Source organism: Microcebus murinus, chromosome 14, assembly GCF_040939455.1.
Source record: "Microcebus murinus isolate Inina chromosome 14, M.murinus_Inina_mat1.0, whole genome shotgun sequence".
Taxonomy (NCBI): Eukaryota; Metazoa; Chordata; class Mammalia; order Primates; family Cheirogaleidae; genus Microcebus; species Microcebus murinus.
This window is the reverse complement of record NC_134117.1, coordinates 58,016,776-58,037,666: the sequence shown is the minus strand read 5'-3', so window position 1 is coordinate 58,037,666 and position 20,891 is coordinate 58,016,776. Positions and strand designations below refer to the sequence as shown.

Here is a 20,891-nt window from a genome sequence, read left to right as displayed (position 1 = left end):
ATGTAAGTTTCTTCCTCACAGCTGAATTGCAGGGTTTTTGTTTTGTTTTTTGTTTTTTCTTTTCCTTTACTCTGATGACTTCCTGAAATTCTTTTTGCTACATTATGGTCATTGATGCCAATAGGGATAATATTTGTGGAAATTCAGAAGACAATCAATCTTCCTTGTGCAATAATTTCCAAAAATAAGCAGAGTTGCCCCTTTCCCCCATAATACATATACAGACACAGAAAACTCAGTTCGTTATATTCCAAAGCCATCAGCTCTCAGTGTTAAGCTACTGCTTTCCACCTCAAACCTCTGGCTTGGTCAGCCCCCTTGGTTGTGATATTGCCACCTAACTTGCATTAAATGTCATGTGTCTGCCACTCCTCAGAAAGAGAAATGTGTAGCATGTCCTTCTACCCTCAGTGTCATCAATGAAAAGTGGGGGTATGTTTTCAGCCTTTCAGGCTGCAAATGCTGTTTTACTAAAATTAAGGGTAAGGAGTGAGGGAAAAATTGCTGGACTAGAGATCTAACAGTGTGCTTCCTGTTTTCTTGGAGGTTTATCAAACTTTCCCCCAAGAAAAATTATCTAAGTCACAGTAACACAGTCATTTTGCAATATGTAATTCGCCATGGACAAAACTCCCAAGCTGACCTGACTTTTCCCTATATGCCCATCTAAGACTTTCACCACAAAGTCCAAGCAAGTTGCTGCTGTCAAGGTCTTAAAATGTGGCCACAAGAGTGCAATCCTTGGGTTGGAGCATAGAATGGTGTCTCCTTTACAGAGGGACATTCCCTGTCCTGTAATCATAGCTTCTAGATCTCTGGCTGGCTGTCACACAGACCAGACTGGTGAGGGGACATGGATGTTTCCTGAAGCACCACTGATGGAGAAACAACAACAATAACAACAGCAATCGATGCCAGATAAACAACCCAGCCTGTGAGTTTGGTACTATAATTGCTGTAAAGGAACTTGGCTGCTGTGTTAGGATGAATCCCACAGTGGGGAGTCTCACGTGCCCATCAATGAGGCTGAGTGGCTAGGCATGGCTAGGACAAGGTACGCCAGGTATCAGAGCCAGGTTCTACGCCTAGAGGGGCAGTGGGAAGCTCGATATCAGAGTTCGGGGGAATTAAAGGAGGTGACATCTTTAGAATGGGAGTCTCTGGTCTGACAGCCTTGGGACAGCACATATCACCGAGAAGTTTGATGAACGCTTTGCAGTATTCTTGATGCAATCTATGAGGCGTTTATTGAAAGATCATGGCTAATATTAATACACAGATAATGAAAAGATGAAGGATGCTGCCCCTTAAAAGCAACCCCAACAAGCATGATATCTCAAACATGTAAACCTCTGCAAAATTAAACAGTCACATCCTCATGTACATTATCTGGTAGGATAATTTCACAAATGCTGGCTGAGAAATAGGAGAAATTTAGATCTATTTGGAAAACCCAGAGGGTATAGGTTTAAAAAAATCTATCATTATGTAAAATGTGAATAACAAAGTATTTCCAAATGCCCAGCACTGGCCTGGCATGGGCACACGGAGCATCAGCCCCACTGTGGGCTGCCAGGGCAGGGAAGGAAGGGCTTGTTGGAGTTTTTGCATTTCTGGCTTTTGTGGAGCTAATAGGAGAATGAGGAGGAGACTGTAAGGAACAATAGGTTCTGTAGAAGTTAATCACAGGGTATATTTCTGGCTCTATTCACTGCCTAGGAAACCTGAATTGTGTAAGTTTGAGTCCATCAACACAGAGTAATGAAAGAATTCAGCTCCTACATGGGAGAGAGAAAAAAATACTATATAAATATATTAACAGAATCCACACGACCTAAAATGCAATGTTCTCCACAAAATACTGAGAGCCTATCAGATCCTCAAATTGGGTAAATTAGGTGTAACTATGGCACCCACGCTGCACCCCGGACCCCAATATCAAACTGCAAGCCTTGGGTTCAATGTGTATCCTGATGGGAGTCCAACACTCATCAAAGCCCCCTGCATCCGGACTCTCAGCGCGTACATCTTCACTAGAAACCTGCCCTGTGACAACCACCTGCCCAATACTCTGCCCTGCTCACTAGCCAAATGCCAAAAGGAATTTTCTGGCCGCCTTTGGCATTTTCCCTTGTTTTTTCTTAGAACAGATTGCCTCTATTGCCTCAAGGGCAAAGAAATGTCTCAAGCAAAGATCACCAGGTATCGGCTTCCTAGACACAAGACACAGAGATGAACAATGGAATTCTAAGAGGAAATACACAACGGAAATGAGAAATGCAAGAATATGCCCAGATTATCGCTATGGAATTTGGAGACTCGGAAGGAAACAGGAGATGGGAGATAATTTTTACTTCGTTTGAATCAAAGAGGGTGAGGGGAGAAGTACAAGAATGCAGTAAAATCAGTCCCTTCCCAAATTTCCTGTTCTCTCCGTCCATACTCCCCACTCCTGACACCAACCCGATGATAAAGGCTTTCAGGCCAGAAGGTACCCCGAGTCCTTCTGATAGCCCTAGCACATGCAGGGCCTGTTTGTGGGGGACAACTTTCAGAGTAGGGATGAGACTTGCCAAGTCCCTGGCACCAACAGCTGCCCTTTTATCTTTCTCAAGTTTAGGGATCAGCAAACTGTGGCCTGCCACATGCTTTTGTACAGCCCGTGAGCTAAGAATGGATTTCACATTTTTAAATCATTGGGGGAAAGAGCGAAGAAGATTATTTTGTAACACATTACAATGATAGGAAATTCAAATTTCAGTGGCTGTGAATAAAGTCTTATCAGACCATAGCCGTAGCCGTTGGTTTACCTATTGTCCCTGGCTGCTTCTGTCCTATAATGACATTGAGTACCTGTCACAGAGACCGCATGGCCCGCAAACCTAAGATATTAACTAGCTGACCCTTGACAGAAAAAGTTTGCCTACCCACGCAGTAGTTTAATCTTTTCACATTTCCCTAGCTTTCCAGCTTTCAAAAACAACAATGCCCTTCCCAACCTGCCAGGGCGGCCAGATAATAAAAGAAATGCACATGGAGCCTACTTCAAGTGCATAGATCTGGGGACAAAGGGAGGGACAAGAGATAGTTTAGTGACTCTAATGTCCCTCCCACTCAACCTGCTATGAGCTCTGCTGGTCCCCCTCGTATCTGAGGTCACGAGTCAGGTGAGTTTCACGTTTTCCAACTCAAGCTAAGTGAGATTCATCCACCCCGTACTCTGGAAGCAAGGCAGACCGCATCTACCGTGAGCAATTCCTCGAAGCTGTCAGTGCTTGCTGCCAGTCCACCCTGAGAGAGCCCCGTACAAGACAACAGATTAACCATTAGACTAGATATGTTGAAAATATACAGCTTCAACCTTTCCCCGGCTAGCTCAGAGCGATATATAGATGATTATTTCAACCGTCAGCTGCCGCATAGATTTAAACCCCTGCACAATAACTCCTGGATTCATCTGCCCCTTGTCAAACTTGCACAGCTTTAGTTGGAGGATACATGGTGTGGCAGTTTCACTGTGAATCCAGAATGATCCAGACGGCTGCTGTCTCTTTGTTAACAGGAAGCCAAACTGATGAGTTTGTAATGCATTTCTTATCAAAGGTAGTTTCAGAAAAGAAAATGTGCCCCATCAGTTTGGCTAGAATTTCACATGTACTAGATTATGAGCTTAATCAGAACATCTCTGTTATTTTCTTGAGGAAATGGAGAATTCTGCATCCATCCCATTAAGTCACTTGATGCCAATGAATTATGTATTTATGAATTTATAATTATCCTTGATTTTTTCCCCTTTTGCCGTATACTTAACAAAATCATCAGCTGGAGCCGACAAAGCCATGGTGCTTAATAGATACAAGCATGCCAATATATTTTTTTAAGTTAATGCTGATCTTTTTGAGCTGTGTGTCTAAAATGATCATTGTGAATAAAGGGATTGTAATTTTCAACCTGTACATTTAACAAAGGCAAAATGTGCCGTAATGGAATTTATGGGGCCTGTAAAGCAACTCTTTTTCTAATACGGTTTATTGTCAGATAGATTTGGATTTACCATAGGTCAAATCAGGTCCCTCTGATATGTATCAGGAGAAAATGACTGTAAGATACCAAACACTGTTCCTGGCACATGGAAAGTGCTCACACAAACGGCTGCAGCTGCCAGTTTTCTGTCGTCCTTATTGTTTTCACCCCTACTGAATTCAGTATTGAAGTACCAGCATGAATATCACTATTTATCCTATCTTTATTTAAAATTTGACATTTTTGTGCACTCTGGATTTTTTTTTCCCATTTTGCTATTTTTTAAATATTGCATGAAACTGTCATTTACCTTGACCCCCCCTAGGGTTTGGGTGCCCCCTTAAATTTGCTGCCCAAGGCAGAAGCCTCTCTCACCCCACCCCAGTCCCAGCCCTGCCCTGCCCTGGCCCTTTCTCAGGGGTGTTGGAGGTGCTGATTCTGCCGCCCTGCAGAACTGGACAAGGTGAATGTAAAACAAGAGGTATTTCTTTTGATCACTTCATGCTGTTTGCATGAGATTGTTAAGGAAGGCCCTTGCAACAAATGTTTCCTCATGGATTTACAAATTGTCAGACATCCAAAGGCGTGGAGAAAAGATCATGCTGCCTCGGGAAGCTGAGATGTGCCACCTGCCCAGAGTGAGAAACAGAGAAGAGAGATGGGGTCAGGTCTCTCCTGGACTTTATTTCACATCCCACAGCAAATTCTCCCGGTTAACACAGCGTTGATTTACATTTCTGCTTTGGGGCGAAAGTTCTTATTTGCTTACATGATTTGACTCAGATATTACCTTCTTTCTCTTTTTTTTTTTCCTCCTCCCCCTCAACGGCTTCAAATAAATATGACTGGCAGAACACGTCAATCATATTTCCATTTCAATTTTCGCTTTGCTGTTTACATTTTTTAAATTAATGCTTGCCCCAATGATTCTTCTATTTGAAGACCAATTGTGTATACGTGAAATTATCTTTATAAACCATAAGATGTTACACAGATAAAGACCATTATTATTATTAATATCATTATCAGCTCATTCATAAATACCGTATCTTCCACTGAGCCAATCGTGTCAAGAGCCCCCAAGAATTCTAATATGCATTCCAGATGGGTGCACAGATATTTTCTCTGAAACTCAGATAAAGGTAAAATGCATGAGTTTTTAGTGCAACCCAGGGGCCCGATGAAGAATGTTCTGCCAGAAAGCTTTCAAAATACAGTATGCTTTTAACCTTGGGAGGTATGGACCAGTCTGGATTGTGATTTTACAGTAAACACAGCATTTGGTATGTTTCTTAAGTGCATAGTCACCTTCTATAGATGTTCTTGAACTATAAAATCATTATCTATATCCTACTATAATTTATCCTTAGACACATCCTGGGCAACATTTTAAAATGCAAGTGTATGGCGGGGTCCTTTCTGGATAACAGAGAACAAGGTGTGGGGTGCAACAGCAGGGCTGGAAGGGGTTTAGGGATGTCCTGGCCTCACCTTCTTCTGCCTCAAGACTATTCTAATATGCAAACCCTGAATGAGGGCCAGAGCCTATTGACCCTGAAATCCATATCATTTGCCACCAGAATTCTGCCGATGAGAATAGTGTGCAGATATGAGCTTCTAGGGTCAAGCCACCTGCCCAAGTCCTAGCTCTAACTCTCTTTGGAGCTCTGATCTCAGACAAGTTACTCCACATCCCAGTGTCCTCAGATCCATTGTTATCCCTGCTGGATACATGAGGACACCAAGTTTGGGGGAGGTGCTCTGGGATTAAACAAGACAACCAGGAGCCACAGGCCGACAGCCTAAGGACCAAATACCGTCAGCAATGTGCCCCACTTGGCACCACAGGGTTTTACATGTGGGAAAATCTTTAAGTCTGAAGATTGTCCATAAAGATAGGAATTTCTAACTTCTATTTAAAAATCTTGCACAAGACCAGGACCCCATTCCAGAAAGGTACCCCTGTCTCGTGAGGCAAGAGGTTACCAACTGATCAATATCCCACCACTGCCTACTGTACCCCCAGGCATGTGGCAGGTACCCCATGCTTGCATTTCTGGCCCTGGAGGCATGGACTATCCCTCCACAAATGTGCTGAGTGGGAATAAGGGTGACAGTTAGGCACAAAGGCCTAGAAGCCTCAGTGTTGGGTCTGAGTGTAGGTATTTGGCAAATTACCTAACTCCAGTTTTCCCACCTACCAAATGAGAATCATTAGATTACCTATCTCATAAGGCTGTTGTGAGAGGGGACTGAAAATATGAAAAGTGCTTAGGAGACTTCCTGGTTAGCCCTCACTAAATATCATCCGTCACTATCATCTTGGCTTTGAAGACTGGAAGTAATGAGAACGCTCTGCTATTGGCTTCTCCATAGTGCTGGTCGGCTGACTTCTGACATCCCATTACTCACTTGGGTTCTGAATCCGTCCCCTCTCCTCTTCCCCAAGCAACTAATCCCCTAAACAACCGCTAGAAGGTGGCATGTCCCCACCCCACCCTTTGCATCTCATTTGACTGTCACCTTTGTCCCACATTTCATACGGCCCCAGTGAGCTGCTCAGGTCAAATAATTAGGTTTTGCCAAGTGTCATAAAAACAAGAAACGCCAGAGAACATTTAAACGGACCTCAAATTGGAGAAGGCTGGGACCATTCAGGGCAAGAACAAATAAAAGTCAGATGGAAACACAGAGAAACCCCACTGTTCCCTCTAAATGACAGGAAATTCGTGCTGCCTGACTACGCGGGGGCTCTCTGCGGTGGATTTCTGGTGGGAGGGTGCGGGATTGACATTGACATAAACTCGTAGGAGATGGGGGGAGGGGAAGCTTAGGGAGGGAGGCAGTGGCTCCTTCCCTGGACCTTCCCACCATGCCTTCCTTTCACCTGGCTGCTCTAACCACACTCACGGGATGGGCTAGGCCGCCTCCTCTAGGAGGCCTTCCCAGATGACTGCCATCACGTAGATTCTTGCCTTTCTTTGAAATCCCTTGGAACTTCTCATCTGATGCCCTGACATTTCCTTATTTTTATTATATTGTCAATCTGTTTTCCATTTGAACGTTTTCTATTCCCCCTGCTAGACGTAGAAGCCCCTCTACTGAATTTCAACATCTCTGAATGTCTCACAACGCTGGGCCCTCGTAAGATTCCCAGTGAATGCTCCTATTGGCCAGAGAGGCCGCATGGCAGAGGGGAGAAGCACAGCTCAGTAGTCAGCTGAGAGCCACAGGTTCTGGGCCCGGCCTGCATCAGCTGTGTGGCCTTGGCAAGACACTGCTCCCTCCTAACACGTTTTTGACTCTGACTTATCATAATGATTCTGGGCTCAATGTTGGGCATTGCTTCCCCTTTTTCTTTTCTTTTCTTTAAAAATCTTTTTAAAGGCACACAATAAGAGAGAACCAGTCTAACTGGAGAAATGAGATAATTGCATCCAAAGTATATATAGTAATTCACAAGTTATATAAAAACAATACAAAAGATGTACAAAAGACGTTGCATGATAATGTCAGGGTAGGGCTAAATGAAATGCCTGAGCTTAGACAATAAGTAAGTGCTAGAGAGTGGGGTGTTCAGGAAATAAAGGGAGGCTTGAAAGAAGAACAGGATGAATAGAGGTGCCAGGCTTAACACAGGAGCACAGGGCCTGGCACTCTGGGGGCACTGGGACCACGAAGCTGAATGTACTAAGGATGGGCCATAACCAGTGGGAAGGGCACACAGGGTGGAGGGCACAGCTTGGACCGAGCCACGGAGGTTGGAAAATACTAAACTAAACAACGATAAGGAAATCAGTTTGGCTAGAGCAGGGAAATGTACTTGAGGGCACAGTTGGGGGCACATGGGACAGTACATTCCAAATGACAAAATTTGTACAGTATTTGGTAATGACCTGGATCCTCTGAAAGTTATTTTTCCTTTGATTTAAATACCCAAATTCAAAGAAGATAGTGGGTGGGACTTGTACCTTGAGAAAGTCTACCAAAAACTGCCTAGCTCAGCCCACTTCTTTCCAGCTACTTAAAAGTTATACGGATTCCAGGATAAGACACACACACATACGCACGGAACTAAAATAAGGAGGCCCCTGGCAATGGTCCAATTCCATTGGAGGTCCCAATTTTTTTTTTTTTTCTGGAGAGTGTATTCAACAGGAAAATAAAGTTATTTAATACCTTAGAAAGGGGCCCCATGAAACTCATGAGGCCTGTTCCTCACAGCCTAACCCTGACTTCAGGATGGCTATTTCCTGTCTTCAACTACTGGAGTTGAGCCTACCCCTTATAAAGAGAGCTAGAGGGAAAGCCATCAGGGTTTTACTTTTACATGAAAATTGATTGCAATCCATAGTTTCAAAAAGCATTTTCAACAAAACCAGTGCTTTAAAGTAGACTCACTGAGAAGGAAATGTTCCCCCAATCCTCTACTCCTTGGGTCTGTCTAATCAATAACGCTTCAAGATATTCTTGTCAAAACCACATAAGTGAATAAAATAAGAATGTCCATTATATTATCTAGAGATCCTTGGCTGGCAGCCCCTAGTCCAGTATGCCCGAGAAAAGTTTTAAAAAACTTACAAAGAGAAAATTCATATTGGATTCTCAAAATTAAGTTTCAGAAGATTAAATTACAAAAAGAATAAAATGCTATATCTGCTCCCAAAGTTCTTTATGGCCTGATAGGTACAATCTAATAATGAAGAAAATAAACAATTAAATAAGTCACTGCCAGGTGTATTTTCATTCTTCCCTTTCATAATATCAATAAATACATTGTCTCCTATACAGGCTTAGTGTTTATACCCAAACATCTGTACAAAAGGAATACTATAGATTTAAATATATATATATATATATATATATATATATATATATAGTAACATATATATAGTAACATATATATATATGTTACTAAAAAGATACAGGTGTGTCTTAAAAATGGTTGAAAAATAGGCTATGTGTAGACAAAGGAATCAAAAAATGGTTTTGTTTGTATGTTTTTTATTTTTATTTTTTTTGCCTTATGGATAATGTCCAACCTGATCAGCATTTTTGTGAACAACCTTATTAAAAAACAAACAAAACAAAAACTCTGACCTTGTTTTTCAGAATTTAGTTCTGATCCAGAAAGAAGAGCGACATTCTTTGGTTAACTTGGATTCTAGAGTAATTCTTGATGCAAGAGCATCATGTTAAAATGATTTTTATATAGGACATAAAGCCAGTACCTCGGTCACCTTTATGAAAACACCCCTCATCATCCTGGGGTGGACTGAAGCCTAGGGAATTCATTTGTGTAAACAAATATTAGATAAAAATGGCAACTTTCCACATAACAGTGATCGGATGGCAAAGGTCATCCAGTCTTGGTGGTGAACCTGGTACTGTTTAGTTACCTTTTAAACACACAGTAATATTTATTTCCCTAGAACTTGCCTCAAGCGAGCATTGTATCAAGTAAGTTGGATTCACAAGAAATCTTAGCAATTGAGAGATACCGCCTTAGTGGAAGTATATGTCTTGAAACAACAACAACAGTTTTTGATATTCATTTTAGAGAAATAAAGGAGACAATCTGGAAGGGAAAAAGCAGAAAGTGGGGAGGGGAGTCCCCAGAATCCATCCAGCAGTTTTCATTTCTAGAAGAGCAGCGCCACCTGCTGGTCACCTGCATGCCGGGGCCCTGTGCGGTTTGCTGGCCATCTATCTTACAATCTATGCATAAATATACAGCAGTATTTCTCAGCTGCTGTTATACATAAGAATTTTATTACCAGTCGGCAGATTTCTAACACACTGGTTGCAGTTTAATAATCCTCTATTACCTGAAGTATGGGTTATATAAAAACCTAGAATGTTAATTGTTGACAAACCAATTCTAATATGCAAAGCGCTGTGAGTCACCCAGTAAATATACAAATAAATCAAAAGGGATAGCTCTCTTTGCTCGAACAACGTGTTATTAAACACCACAACTTAATCACTTACATGAAAATAATGTCCATGCATTTCGATGTACCAAGAAATCAGGAAAAATGCATTTTAATCTTACTAACAGAGCTTTTCCTTCATTTACAATTTAGAGGGAAATATTTTGCAAAGGATATTTTTCCCTTTTTTTTTAAAAAAAAATGTGCCTAAACCAAAGTATCATTTAGGAAATTTGCTCATATAACAAAACCTGAGTTATAAACAACTAAGATTACATCTATAAAATGTTATATTTTTTAAATGGCAATAGAGAAGTAGCAGAAAATATGAGTCACTAGATGCAGTGAGCAGAGAAACACTACCTGTCATTTTTCAGAAAAAGATCACACAAACGAGATAGCAAAGGAACACAATAAAACGAAGAAACAGGAATGTGATAGGTGACTCTGATTATATCTGCAAAGGAAACTGTGAAATAAATTAACACCCAAGTACCCACGACAGGCATATTGTGGCTTCACTGCAAGGATCGTTATGCAACAGAGAAGGCTGGCGATTTTGTAAGAATGGAAATAAAGTGCAGGCTGTGAAATCTGGTGGTGATAACTAATGACCACACTACTTACAACTCTGATTTGATCTCTAACAGAAAAATAAAATAAAATAAAATAAAAAAGTACTCTAAAGCACAGATGTATGCAATAGGGATCGTATTTTTCACTTGAAATAAATAAACTCCAAATGGAATCAAAGGGCCCCAGTAAATGAAAAATGACAGTTCCTATGTTGCCCTGATTTGATCACAAGCAAAACTACCATGCTGATAACATTCCAGGGGTTACGAAGAAGGTAGCGCCATTCTTGGATTGGTACAGAAAGGACGTGAGTGCCTGGCCCATTCAGCTGATGGGAAGCCCACTCTAATTTCAGGAAGTTATTGAGATTTAATCTCTAACAACAACAACAACAACAATGAAAGTAGCTCATGCAGCAACCAAAAGGGTATCCCTTGAAAACACACAGCCACAATTTCGTTATTTCCAATAGAATGTGTGAAATCTCTTTACTTTCAGTTTCTCCGTCTGTCCAAGCTGGGCAAGGCACATATGAGAAGAGAATCAAATGTCATAACGTTTCCTCTGAGCCCAGGGTGGCTCCTGTTATACACCCGGGGAACTTGACTGGGGGTGGGGAAAGGTCTCAGGCACAAGCCAAGGGCAGCTCCCGTCTCCACCTCAACTGGCTGTCGCTTGCCCTGGAGAGACAGGGCTGCCAGGGGCAATTTTGGGCAAATGTAGAGGGTGAGGGTGAATCTTCTGGGGTTCAGAGCTGTCAGGACTTGAGCTGAGGGCTTACCCTGCCAAGTCCTAACTCCTAGTGTTAGCAGTGTATTAGTCCAGCAAGATAAGGTCTAGACAGCTGTCTGGGGCCTGAATGATTAAAGGTGCATGCCTTAAGAGCAGCTGGGATAAATTCACATCAGCGAGGCATCACAGGTGGATGAAAAGAGCTTCTTGGAGTTAGAAATGCATTGTGGGCTTGAAGGGCTGTGTGAGGTCACCCGGGGAGGAGTGAAACAGTGGGTTTGCCGTGCCTTCCCCAGGTACACCTCCACCCACAGGGGCTCAAATTCCCAAGGACACATGGAAGGGAATACATCGGCATCCCCAGAGCCGAACGCTGTGTGGCTGCCAGCAGAAGCAATGGCAGAAGCAAAGGCAGAAACGCGTCACCTTCAGAAGCAGCAGCATCAGTTCTAGATCCATCTCTTCAAGAGTTGCCCAGACATCAAAGGAACTGGCTGTTCAGAAACAAATGTCCTGTTCAAAATGGCATAACGGAACAAGAAGGAAGATCTCCAGCTTGGAGCCCTCTTTTCTCTTGAGACATACACTTAATAAACCATGGAAATATATTCCAGGCAGAGTTTCCATGTTATTCAGCAAATATCTGTTGAATTTCCACTGTGTGCCTGGGCTACTGGGTATAATATGCTGAGAATTCAAAAGCCAAGGAGACTTGTTTGTTGCTTACTTTTCAAAATAAAACTCAACATGAAAACTGCTCTAAATGGGGTTTATATGCGGCATTACAGGCTTACGGGGTCAGCAAACGTTTTCCCTAAAAGATAAGATAGTAAATATTTTGGGCTTTGTGGGACGTAGCTTCCTGTTACAACAACTCAACTTTGCTGCTGTAGGTTGATAGCAGCCACGGACAATATGCCAATAAATGGTTGTGACCGTGTTTCATTAAAACTTTACTTACTCAAACAGGCAGCAGGCCAGATCCGGCCCGTGGGCTACAGTTTGCTGAGCCCTGCTTTAAAGGAAGAATAAGTCTCGGTCAGCTGGAATAGGAAAGGAAAGGAATCATGGGCACAGAAAAAAAGTTCTAGAAATGCGTTAAGTAACAGGAATAGGAAACGTTTGGAGAATGCTTAAGTGAAGTATATGTATGTGCAGAATAGAACTAGGAACACTGTGAATGCCATGTTAACAACAGAGGGTTGGAGGTTGTCTTATTAAAAACAGGGAGCCATTGAAAGTGTTTGCTCCTTTCCCTCTACTTTTAAATGGGATGACAACATGACCAAATCCGAGCTTTAGAATGATAAACTTGGTGGTGGTTTTGGTGGCAACGAAAACTAACTAGAGGGCAATGACAGGAGATCGGGTGAGAAAAAACGAGCACCTGGGCTTGAAGAGAGCCACTGACAACGGCCTCAGCTGTCGGAAGGACAGAAGAGAGAGTGGGACAGTAGAATGCTTGGAATTTCAAACACACACGAGTACTGATACTCGGCCATCTCTAGACCTGTCCTCGCATCCGGCCCGCTCAGAGAAAGGGGCAGTGGCAAGGCGTGGGGAGGGGACTTGGGCCCCATCTTTGCCCTGTTCCTGACACTCATGTCACCGAGGACAAAGTCAACAAGAAGCAGAGTCCAACTACTCACAAAGCAAATGGGGAGAGGTAATGATGTGAGGTCTCTGCACCAAACAGACCCCAAAGATAGGTTGAGATCAAGAGCATCATCAAGACATTTTGCTAGAATTGGACAGGAAAGAAATGTCATCTCTCTTCCCAGTCTCTCCCCCATCTGTTTGTGTCCCAGCCTTCCCTCGTCTCCCTCCGTTCACCATCTCCAGGCCCCTGTTAGAGACGGACAAGTCAGAAAGGCAGAGTTTCAGTAGGGTGAGGAATGACAATGAGACCCAAAGCCACAGTTTTCTAAAGATCCCAGTACCCAAGACCCTAGCAAGGACTCTGACAGCTGGGCTAAGATATAAGAAACAGATTTCATCCATCAGATATGTGCTATTCAAACTAGGAACCCCGTTTCCTGGAGATGGTGTCCCCATTTTGTCCTAAATGCTTCTACAAGTTTGTTCCTAGACCTGACAATAACAAAACGAGGTAGAACACATGTGACCAGGAGGTTCGCGGGGGCCGTCAGCAGTTACCATTCATTAGGTGAGGGTTGGGAGCTGTTTGTAGGGAGACTTCAAGGGGAATTGCCTTTGGTCTCTTCAATAGCTGACAATGTTCTGACTATTAATAACCTTCGAGTCACTGGGGCTCAGGTAATCACAGGCCTCTGGAGGTGAGGGACGGGCTGTTTCTGTGTCCCGCCTTGAGTAAAAAAAAAAAAAGGAAAAAAAGATATCTTAAAAGAAAACAAGCTGCTAATAAAGTACAGACTTGTAAGAATCTTCCAGGTTCGCTCTCTCTATGCCCCAAAATCTCCAGCCCCTGGCCAAGAAGCTGAGAATTCACAGCAAGAAGATCACTCTGATATACTCCATGATTTCTACGCTCAAAGAAGAATCTCACAATTTTTCCTCACAGAACTTACTAGAATGTTGGTAAGCAGACTAAGCATGTTAGAGGGATTTACACCAGTAAGAGCTGAAACAGAGAGGACTTTCAGGTTCCGTTTCAATCACAAAAATGAAGACAATCAAGAATTTCAGAGTTCGAAGGAATCTCAGAGATACTATCTCCCAATTCCCTCACTTTACACGTAAATTTTGCAATGCCTTCTGGGTAGTCGAGATGGAAATGAACATCCCAAGGAGACATTAGCCAGGTCCTGATCATTTTGTTGGTTTATTTCTGTTGAGACCATTATTCCCTGATCTAGATATTAAGTACATTGACTGCATTTTAATTTTATAGTCTAATTTTTATAAGCTGTTCAACTCTCAACCACTCTCCATGGGCCTCTCTGCCTGTGGTTGACGTGTCCTTTCATAAGGCGAGCTTAACAAGACTCGATCGTTTGAAAAAATGCATTCGCTGTGGGCAGAGTGGCTTATAGCACTGTGGAAGGTGGCAGCCCTCTTATCTATGAATCCCCTCGTCCACTGACTACGTGGTCCTGGTCACGTTCACTCGTGTTATTACATGTTAATGAAGGATGATGACGATAATAATAATAATAAATCATGGTACTCAACATGTGCCAGGCAATCTTATAAGAACTTCATATATATTCACTCATTTTATGAGATCACCCTATTATTATCTCCATTTTACAGATGGGGAAGCTGAGGAACTTACTCAAAGTCACATGGTAAAGGATGGTATCTACTCTGGAAGTGCCTAGAAGAAAAGAGACGATGTCCTGGGAAGTATAAAGACTCAAATGCAAGTAAGAGGTTACTCTTTCCATAGCCATCGGCATCCACTGAGCACCCACCTGGCGAACATATCGAAACGTGGCCACACCAGGACTTACTTCCGAAGTTCCCAGAAAACATGAACCTCACCCCTTGTCTCTCTTTCCCTGCTCTGACATTCCCTCGAATTTCAGAGGGAAATTTCACAGAATTTCGTTCGCTAGGCTTTAATCGCCAGTGAGATCCCTTAGCTCACTGCACAGTGAGGAGAATGGCTTGGGAATCCCCTAATGCAGAGCAGAAAAGACAGGAGACATGTGCCTAACTGATTCCCACTTTATCTTAGTAGAAGAAACTCGTGAAGGACCTGCACTTCCAGCATCCAGCTGCTTGCAAATTTCACATTCATGTCCTAAGACTTCCAGACCCTGTGTCCTGAGCCCCTTCCTCCCTGTCTGCCTTCCTAGCATATTTCCTGCCTTCTTTTCACCTAGTTTCTCTCTTCTCTGCAGGTCATTTTGCCTACCTTTTTGGAAAGACCCCTTTATGTCTTTGGCTTGGAAGCATCCCTGCTGGAAGTGTTCTCTCAGTTGGACAGCATAGGCCATATGTGGACATTTACTGCTCTACACTGAAGAAATAGCCACATCAACCTTGACAAAATGCAGAGAGCATTTCAGAACCGTTCGCAGGTAAGGGGATGCTTGGTGCCACCTAAGAGAGCTCAGAGAGCAATCAGGAAAGCTCTTCCCTGCCTTGAGCAGAATAAACAGGATAATGACACTTAATAGGAAATAAGTATGAGACATTCAGCCTTTGGACGCTTCAAGTGGGGAAGGAATTGTCATTTGGGTACTGCTGTTGGATTCAATCTGCCTCCTTCAAGTCAGAGTCAATGACCCTGATAGTCACAAAAGGCCTTAAATGTTTCTGCACATTTGGGCAGGCTGACGTGGCCACCTGCAGATGGTCATGCCTCTCTGCAGTAGGCCCCTTTCTCACGTTGACTGTACCCCATGCATTGTTTTTGTGCCAGCCTAACTTGCAGGTAAAGGGTCAGGTTCACTGAAATGAATAACACTTAAATGCAACGTCACACATCCTTGGTTTTCTAGAAGAAATGTCCTACATGCGGCGATATCTCTGCCTCTCCTCATTTGAAAAATTGGTAGATATTTGCCTACATGATTTTTTTTCCCTGAACTTTGTGTCTAGATCTTTTCTCCCAACATTTATCTTTCACAAAGCATCTCCATTGTACCTACTCATGGATAATTTTCAAGTTCCTCACTACACATATACTATATAGTAAGCTGTTGCTTAGGAAGTTTTAGGGGACTTCATGGATCCGAAGCAATCCTGCTTCTGGCATACCACCTACTCCTTTAACGGTTGAGAATCCCTTCATTTATTCATTCTTTTACTCATCAAATATTTACTGAACTGGAACCCTTCAGGCCATTTCCTATTCAAGTATTCTTGCCAATATGGGAAGCCCAGCCAAGGATGCCAGCATGCTACATTTTTGACCTTGGAGGGAAGGAAGGCAGCCCCTAGGTCCTCTCTTGACTGAGTGTGATCCAACAGGCTCCAGCCCAGAAAGCTGACATTGGCCAAAATGGAGATCACTTTAATGCAAGCAGTCAGCTCCACTCCGGAAGATGGCCCGAGCTCTGTGGTCTGCAGATGCCCCTCTGTGCACTGTTAATACGTGTGGAACAGCGCCAGCGCTGGGGCTGGAGTCTTTCTCACTTCATTTAAAAGTCTCTCAGCATGGTTGGTCATTCCTAATGCAGATCTGCCTCAAGAGATTCCACTTTGAGTTTGCATAGGGTTTTCTCTGTAGCTGTGGGAACATTTCGTGGTGCTCACCTTGCCATAGTGAACGGCTTTCAGGTTTACTAGAAGAGGGCAGGGGAGTTTTTCTCTTGCTTTTTCCCTTGAATGTAAGAGGATAGTTCCTCCCCAGGATGGCCAAATGGGATGGCCAGAAAGGCCACTTGTGTTAGTCCAGCTCATCTGATGTTAGAAGAATATCTCCTTCAGAGCAAGAATCCCTGGGCATGTCTAGCAATCTCTCTCCAAAGCAGTACTGTCTAGCTATTTACAAAAAGGGCTTGTCAATCACCTCTGAGATTTCAGTATGTGAATCTGACAAGGCTGCTCTTGGCTCTGTCTATTCTCTGTGGGGGGAAGGTTGGCAAGGAAAGCAGAGCTTTTGCAAGCAACGGAGGATGCCTGATTATCTAGGTAATTCAACATGTTGGTTTCGGAGAAAACTCCCAAGAGAGAAGGACAACACACAGCTGGCTGGCTTGGTGCATCTGGCTACATTCTCTTTCAAGAAGTTGGCATTCTCAGCATGCACAGCCTGTCACCACGAGGGAACCCAGGACTCAAGCACTTTTCCATGCTGTTTTAACAACCCTCTGAGTTCAATGGTGTGCACAAATGCTACAGTTGTGGACGCTGACATAGAGACACTATGAATGCAGACAAAGGTCTTAAGCACAAATAAAACAGAAAAGAAAATTGTGCATGGTGCTTAGAAATGCCACAAGACTTCTAGGATTTGGGGTGGTGGTACTTCACAGGAAATGTGTTTTGTATTTCCACTGGAGTAGGTTAAGTGGTTGAAACCTGCAGTGGATTTTCAGTGAATGGGATGTGAAGTACTTCATTATTTTTTTCCTCCGTAGATGTAAGGAGACATGCTGTCTCCCTGAGACAGATAGGAGGAGAAAACTCTCCTCGCCATACGCAGGGATTTAAAACATAATTCCCATGAGCTCTAACTGAAGCTACCGCATGCAGCTGGAGCCAAGATCCTCAGGGCTGGTCACATGCCCCAGCTGGGGCCTCCAACTCGCTTTGTGTCCGCTGCTCACCCTGGCCAATGCTAGGCACAACAACAGTTGACAGCTGCTCACCCAGCTGTCACCTTCAACACACTCAAGGTGTGAGGCTCATTGAAACGAGAGAGGATGGTGAGAAGAAGGAAGGGAAAGGGAATGGTTAGGAAAAGGGAATAGAGGGAGTAGATCTAGAGGGAGTAGATCTAGAAGACCAGTGGTAGCGGATACAACCAGATAGGTCTCCAGTCCTGGGCCAGAGGTAAGTAAATCTTCCTGCAACGAGAAGAAAACTGCACTGAACCCAGATAGGACTTGCAGTGGTTGCCAGGTCAGCTGGGAAGAATTAGGCTCATGCAATTTAACTAATGGAATTCAACTGCTTCAGAGCCATTAATTAAACTTTCTTTTAAAAGATTGTAACTTCTTGGATTTGCATTTGGGTAATGTGCTTCAGCTGCGAAGTCCTGCAGGCCGTGGCTCAAGCCTGCCTTCCTATGGCTTCTCAGAGCAGTTTCTCCTCCCTGGGGGGGGGAGGGGGGGTGGGGTGGTCTCGGCCACCTCCCACCTGTTCCTCCTTCACTTGCTGCCACAGCAGTTTTCCCAGAACAAAGCCTCTGTTGAGTCATTTCCCTGATCAAACACCTTAAGTGCTTTCTACCCTGTTGCAGACTAGCAAAATCTTTGCCCTGGTGCCTGACAGTAGTGGGGCCCTACTTTACCCTTTGGGGGGCTCCTCTCCCTGGACTCTCCTGAGCAAGTCTTGAACTCCAGCCAACCTGGGTGACCAGCTGCTCTGCAGGAGACTCCAGCATTCCCCACATTGTCTTGAGTTATTAGAATTATTATTATATCTCATTATTTAATATCTCATTAATAATATCTCATTATTATTATATCTCATTCCTTGGAGCCTAACTGACCTATGGATCTTATTCAACTAAGTCAGGATCAATCCCCAGACTGTGCAGACACACAGCCTGTCTCCAAGTCCCTGCTGAGCCACTTACTCGAGGTGCAACCCTTGGCAAGTCATTTAACCTCTGGGCCTCAGTTGCCTCATCTGTAAACAGGGTGCTTTGCAGATGCCTCGGTGTACAACTGCCTCAGTTACTACCTTATAATAAGATTAATTAACACGTGTCAAAGACATAGACTAGTCTCTCACTGCAGCAACACTATATATAAGTGCTAAATTCAACAACACACATGCACCCTTCCCGTGCTGGCAGAGTACTTTGCAAATGGTAAGAGTAGAGACCACACTAAGTCTAGTCCCAACACGAATCCAAGTTAACCAACCGGCCATTTCCTAGCACCACCATATTAACAAGCTTCAGTTCCTGGGGCATGGAGCACACATGTAATAATTACAGGTGTGTTTGGGTAGAGCGCCCCTGTGCTCAGACAAGACAAAAACATCACCCTAGCCTCAAAAGAGGAAAGCAATTTTTCAGCAAATCTTAGCATGCCTCCCTCTTCGTCTTTCCTCACCAGTGAGCGTGACCTGTTTATAGTTTGCACATCCACTCCATTCTGAAAATGGTTTCCATCCGGCTGCTCTGTGCTTAGGGCTTCTAGGCTTGACTTGGAGTCAAAGATCCCAATCGCTAAGATCCTTCCCGTGCACACGCTGGCAAATGTCCTACGTTTGTTGCACCAGATGACAAGCGTGCGCCTCACATGAAGGACATATCCAGCCGCAATGATGGGCGCCATATGAGAAGGAGAACCCCAAGGCATGACGGGAGCAGAGGTGCCCCAGATCCACTGCCCGTTCCCGTCTGGATGGGATTCGAAGGCAGAGCTGGGCAGAGCCTGTGCCACTGCGCCACCAGCCTCTCTCGAGTGTGGCTCTGCACCATGATTGGTCTGATGCTCATTTGAGACAGTGCCCAATCACATCACAACAAATTAGCCACAGACACGCGATAGCCACCAGCGCAGGGGGGTGTCCTGACTGCGGGCGGGGGGGACTCCCGCTTCCCGAGCTGCGCGCTCCCACAGATGTTCCTAAAAGCCTCTTCCCAGAGGCCCATTTAGAGAGAAATTAAATGCAACTTTGACTTAATTAACGTTTTAAATGATAATGAATACAATGTAGATTCATAGGAGGCATTTACATTGTGTTGTAAAATTGATAAAAATTTAATAACTCTTTGTTAATAAGTTATGTCTCCCCAGACCCATAAAGCCTGAGGCGCTGCAAACTCCAGACTGGGTCTGACGCGCGCTCCTGGTGCAGGTGGAGGAAGGAGGCAGAGATGGACTTGACATTTGCTCCGAGCCTGCTCTAATTCAAACCTCTGCTTGTTCATCAGGACTTTATTTCATACAGTAAAGGTCAGGATTTGGGCTCAAGGCAGAGCCTTGACAGGGAGGCTGAAGTGGAAGGCAGGCTGGCCGTGGCATCTGCCGCCTGAGATAGGGGCGGAGAGGGGACAACGGAGAGCTACTGCCACGTCCGCCCTCCGCACAGGAGGTAAGAGGGAGGACCCGCTGCCCAGTGGTAGGAACTGTCAGGGTGAGTATCCTGACAAACGGCCACTGCCCTGAAATAAACATGCAAACATAATTTCCATGTCACCTTGCATAAGGACCTCTGCTCGGCTTACGTGTGGCATCCCGACATCTTTCCTAGTTTGTCCTTAAAGAGCCGAGAGACTTACTAGAGTGTGGCGTTCCTGGGAAGAGAGGTGTCCCAGTGATGGGGTACACACAAAGGACCCTGCCATCTCCCCTCATGCTGACCTTTCTACTTCCTGTCTCCCACTCCTGCTGCAAAGAATGTCTTTTGAAAAGCTGGCTGCCTTTTGCCTACCGTTCCCTTCTCCTTTTGCCTGTAAGTGGTACCTCTTCAGAGCATACTTATCTTGAGGAATTCAACAAAACGCCTTTTTATTTTTTTGAGGGGGACAGAGGCAAAACGAGGTCCCCAAATGCAAGCCAACTACTTCACCTCACATTAAAATGAAACAAACAGCGATTTATTCTGGATGACAACCTGGTTTGCTTGGAGCTCTTTAGAGAGGGGCCAGTTGAAAGGATTCTTGTCCCAGGCGATTTTGCCTAAGCATGATTTTCGCCTTACAATGCAGACCACGGCGTACACAGTGACCTAAAGCCCACAGCAAGGCATATTTCCCAGTCAACCCACTGCAGGCTGGCTGCCGGAACCGACCGAGAGGCTCTGGCTTTTGTAGCCTTGCCTGCTACCAACAAAAGTGCCCTAAGAGGCCCCTCCCAGGGGCATTAGTCATCTTGGCCACATGGGATGGCAGAAAGGGTGCCACTTCATGCAATGAACTGCACATGGCCAAATCAGGCTGCATGGGCTCCTTTAGTGTTTGGTATGAATGGCATGTGATTGATATTGACAGAGAGAGAGAGAGAGAGAGAGAGAGAGAGAGAAGAGGGAAAGACAGAGATCACACCAGCAAGGCATGCATGAGGAAATGGA

At 44.1% G+C, this 20,891-nt stretch overlaps 1 protein-coding gene and 1 pseudogene across 27 annotated transcripts in view; both read right to left on the bottom strand.

The window, feature by feature from the left end:
• Positions 1 to 20,891, bottom strand: part of KCNMA1 (potassium calcium-activated channel subfamily M alpha 1) — a 722,512-nt gene that overhangs the window by 97,596 nt on the left and 604,025 nt on the right. The window lies entirely within an intron of this gene.
• Positions 48 to 19,174, bottom strand: LOC142875618 (uncharacterized; annotated as a pseudogene).